This window comes from Syngnathus scovelli, chromosome 12 (assembly GCF_024217435.2).
Source record: "Syngnathus scovelli strain Florida chromosome 12, RoL_Ssco_1.2, whole genome shotgun sequence".
In the NCBI taxonomy this organism is placed as follows: domain Eukaryota; kingdom Metazoa; phylum Chordata; class Actinopteri; order Syngnathiformes; family Syngnathidae; genus Syngnathus; species Syngnathus scovelli.
Window position 1 is genome coordinate 15,785,519 of NC_090858.1, and position 4,557 is coordinate 15,790,075.

Consider the following 4,557-nt stretch of genomic DNA (forward strand, 5'->3'; position numbering starts at 1 on the left):
GTGCGGATCTGTCCCCGCAGTCACCGCCCGAGTGCGGATCTGTCCCCGCAGTCACCGCCCGAGTGCGGTTCTGTCCCCGAAGTCGCCGCCAGAGTGCGGATCTGTCCCCGCAGTCGCCGCCAGAGTGCGGATCTGTCCCCGCAGTCGCCGCCAGAGTGCGGATCTGTCCCCGCAGTCGCCGCCAGAGTGCGGATCTGTCCCCGCAGTCGCCGCCAGAGTGCGGATCTGTCCCCGCAGTCGCCGCCAGAGTGCGGATCTGTCCCCGCAGTCGCCGCCAGAGTGCGGATCTGTTCCCCGCAGTCGCCGCCAGAGTGCGGTTCGGTTCCCCCAAGTCACCGCCCGAGTGCGGTTCGGTTCCCCAAGTCGCCGCCCGAGTGCGGTGCGGTTCGGTTCCCCAAGTCGCCGCCCGAGTGCGGTGCGGTTCGGTTCCCCAAGTCGCCGCCCGAGTGCGGTGCGGTTCGGTTCCCCAAGTCGCCGCCCTAGTGCGGTGCGGTTCGGTTCCCCAAGTCGCCGCCCGAGTGCGGCGCGGTTCGGTTCCCCAAGTCGCCGCCCGAGTGCGGCGCGGTTCGGTTCCCCAAGTCGCCGCCCGAGTGCGGCGCGGTTCGGTTCCCCACGTCGCCGCCCGAGTGCGGCGCGGTTCGGTTCCCCAAGTCGCCGCCCGAGTGCGGCGCGGTTCGGTTCCCCTAGTTTTTTTTTTTTTTTGGGACGTCGGGAGACGTCCCTTGTGGGGGGGTTCTGTCACGTCTCGCCCCCAACTGCTCCACTATGTGTCTGTCTTGGTTTCTGTCTGTGTGCTCGCCCCTCCCCTCCTGTGTGCCCATGATCAGTGTGATTGTTCCCACCTGCCTCTCGTTACCTGTCGTGTATAAAAGTCCTGTCTGCCCCTCTCTCCCTGTCGGATCATTGGTTTTGGTTTTGGTTGCTGTCGTTCGGTGTTGGCGTGCTGTCTTGGTGCCGTCGTGTCCTGCTGTCTTCTTGTTTCACGTCCTGGTCAGTCAAGTTATTGTTTAGGTCATGTCAGTTTACCGAGTCTGTATTTTGAGTTGCTTCGGTGGACCCTGGTCCGGGCTGCACTTGGTCGTCCTGCTCCATGCTCCACACCCGACCGTGACATATTTTCCTCTTTCAATTTGATGATACACTAGACATGAATACCTGTTTAGATTTGAAATCTTATCCATTAGGCCAGATAGCCATACAGGAAATTCTGACAAGTGATAGCAGTGCAATGATTTTTGAGCATATACAGTAAATCTACAGCCTAGATTCAAGTGGAGTTAACTGACTGGATCAGAAGATTAAGGGGTTCAAGTCCCTTCGTTGTCAATTTAATGAATGTCAAGAGGAAAGTAGCCTAGTGGATAATGTGTCTAACATTAAATAATAGTTTTTATTTTGTTTCTGCATTACCCAATACATCTCCTTCACATTGTGACACATTCTCCCATTATCTGTCTGTGTTAGGTAGAGAAAAATATTTTAAAGGAAAGGTAAGTATTGTTGTGTTGTGTTTTGTTGTATTGTGTGTTGTCATTACCGTATTTTCTGGACTATAAGTCACGTTTCTTTTCATAGTTTGGGTGGGGGGGGCGACTTATACTGAGGAGCAACTTATACGTGATTTTTTGTCACAAATTTTCAAAATAAAAAAAAAAAACGAAAAATGGATAAACGAACCGTGATGTAGCAAGGGATTACTGTAGTTTGAACTGCAAGTGACATCAGCGGCGCGGCGGTTGTTTACTTAAAGGACAAAGGATTCGATCACGGGATGACGAAGATGACGAAGGGCCCCATGTACTACCGGCATCTTTAGTGGCTTTGCTTGTAAGTGACACAGAGGACGAAGAGTTTTTTTTTTTTCCCAATGATCATCACACACACATCTGGGTGTGGTGAGATTTGTCCTCTGCATTCAACCCATCCCCGTGTGATTTTGATCCATCCCCTGGGGGAGAGGGGAGCAGTGAGCAGCAGCGGTGCCGCGCTCGGGAATCATTTGGTGATCTAACACCCAATTCCACCCCTTAATGTTGAGTGCCAAGCAGGGAGGCAATGGGTCCCATTTTTATAGGTATGACCCGGCCGGGGTTTGAACCCACAACCTTCCAGTCTCAGGGCGGACACTCTACCACTAGTTTGAAGGATTTAATGATTTGGAGTGACACAGAAGGTTTGAAAAACTATTATATGTTTCACGCACACCCGGTCCTATTCTATGGAGCTCTCTTCCACCTCTGTGGCTGGAAGTGCCACCTCCAGGGATGGAAGTCCACGCTGCCACACGCCTGGAAGTCGATGCCGGTGCTTGGGGCTGTGTGGCGGTGAACTGTTTATGTTATTGTTATTTGATATATTTGTCATTTTCAAAACTTGTTCAGGAAAAAAAATATTATTCAGTGGTAATGTTGGACGTTTTCAATAAATACAAATTCATACAGTTTTAGGGTTCTCAGGTTAAAAAAGGCAATGCATGCACGGGGGCCCCCAGGGCTGCGTGCTCAGTCCATTGCTCTTCACCCTGCTGACGCATGACTGCACTGCGACCTACAGCGACAACCGCATAGTGAAGTTTGCTGACGACACGACTCTGGTGGGTCTCATCACGAAGGGCGACGAGACTCGGTACAGGTCGGAAGTTGACCTTCTGACCATGTGGTGCAGGGACAACAACCTCCTGCTGAACGTCAATAAGACCAAGGAAATCGTTGTTGACTTCCGGAAGGGTCACACAACACACCTGCCGCTGATCATCGACGGTGCTGTGGTGGAGTGGGTGAGCTGCACCAAGTTCCTGGGGGTGCACATCAGTGAGGACCTCTCCTGGTCCGCAAACACCTCGTCACTGGCAAAGAAAGCTCAGCGCCGCCTGTACTTCCTGCGGAAGCTCAGGCGTGCATGTGCTCCTCAGGCAGTCCTGTCTACATTCTACCGTGGCACCATTGAGAGCGTCCTCACCAGTTGCATCGCTGTCTGGGGTGGTAACTGCACTGAACAGAACTTGAAGGCCCTGCAGCGCATAGTGAATACGGCTGGTAAGATTATTGGTGCTTCGCTCCCCTCCCTGAAGGACATTTACACCTCCCATCTCGCCCGCAAGGCAACCTCGATTGCCAGAGATGTGAGTCACCCGGCTCACTCTTTGTTTGACCGTCTGCCCTCTGGGAAGAGGTATAGGAGCCTGCGCTCCCGCACCACCAGACTCGCCAACAGCTTCTTTCTCCAGGCTGTTAGGGCCCTGAACTCGCTACCCCCTTCTGCGTAGCGTGCGGCACTGTTGCGCTATTTTCTGGAATGTCTGCTGTACGCACACTTGCTCCTTTTTTTGCTCCTCTTATTTATTTATTTATTTGTTGTGTTATTTATTCATTATTTATTCAGCACGCTTTTGTTATACTTGTTTACTTGTTTGTCTGTTGTGGGCCATGTCTTGTCACCATGGGATAGGGGGGAACGAAATTTCGGTTTCTTTGTATGTCTTCGGCATGTGGACAAATTGACAATAAAGCTGACTTTGACTTTGACTTAAACAGTTCTACGAATCCTGTTTCATCCACTGAGTGTGTATGTGTGCCACACGTTTTTAGCAATTAAGCCCGTGACTGAAGATGGCGTGTGCGGTAAAGACGTCGGCCCATGATCAAGAAGGTGGTTCACCCCATGTGAGGCTCAGCCATTGCACTACGGTTGTGCTGACCTCTGCAAATTCCCCTACTGTGTGAATCTTGACTGCATTATTTCTGGTAGTGGGGGACTGTGTTCGCGCTCTCCTCTGGTCTTTCTGATGAAAACAAAAATTAAGCGCAGTAGTATGCACATGGAGTTTAAGTCTGCGATGCTGTGACACACTGAACGCTTTTGACTATGTAATTAACTGTACTCTGGAACTGTGTGTCAGGGTTCTCCAGATTATCCTTATCGTATGATTATGTTGGAATGCAGCCTGTAATAAATAACCTAGCTAGATTAGTTTTATGCTTATGTTGGAATGCAACCTGTGATAAATCACCTAGCGTGTCCCATCCTACACAAAGTCGTAAAACACCCCTTGCTATGTTTTGACTAGAGGTCAAGGGCTTTCTCTATTCAGTCCACTCTTACCCCCACCCTGTTTCTCTTAATAAAAATGCTCTTGCAGGAGGCGAGAGTCAGACCTCCATTCGAACATCGCTGTACGCACAGCGACGAATGGACTCTCCACCTGCAGGTGTCTAAAGGGACTTATCGTCTCCCGTGTGGTTCTTGCAAAATAAGTTGGACTGAGCGAATCTCTAACACTGTGCATTTGCTCGCTAAACTGTATTCACCAAATTAGCAAATGCAAAATAATATGTAATTACCACGTTCCTGACTCGTCATATGATATGAACGTATCAAAACCTTTTTGTCGGCTGTAGGTCTGTCTTTTTAAGAATGCGCCCGATTGTTGTTCCTCATACATCACAAGTATGGATTTCTAGAAAACAACTTTTACTTTCTAAAGTAAAATGACAGAAATATTTTCTAATGTCAAATATCAAACGCCACCAACGCAGTGGAGGTGAATTACACTCCAAA

General features: G+C 50.1%; 1 non-coding gene across 1 annotated transcript; it reads left to right on the top strand.

The window, feature by feature from the left end:
- The first annotated feature begins 3,609 nt into the window (after positions 1 to 3,609).
- Positions 3,610 to 3,775, top strand: LOC125979070 (U1 spliceosomal RNA). Its single transcript, XR_007485195.1, has one exon. It is a non-coding gene; the product is annotated as a U1 spliceosomal RNA (small nuclear RNA).
- Positions 3,776 to 4,557: the final 782 nt, after the last annotated feature.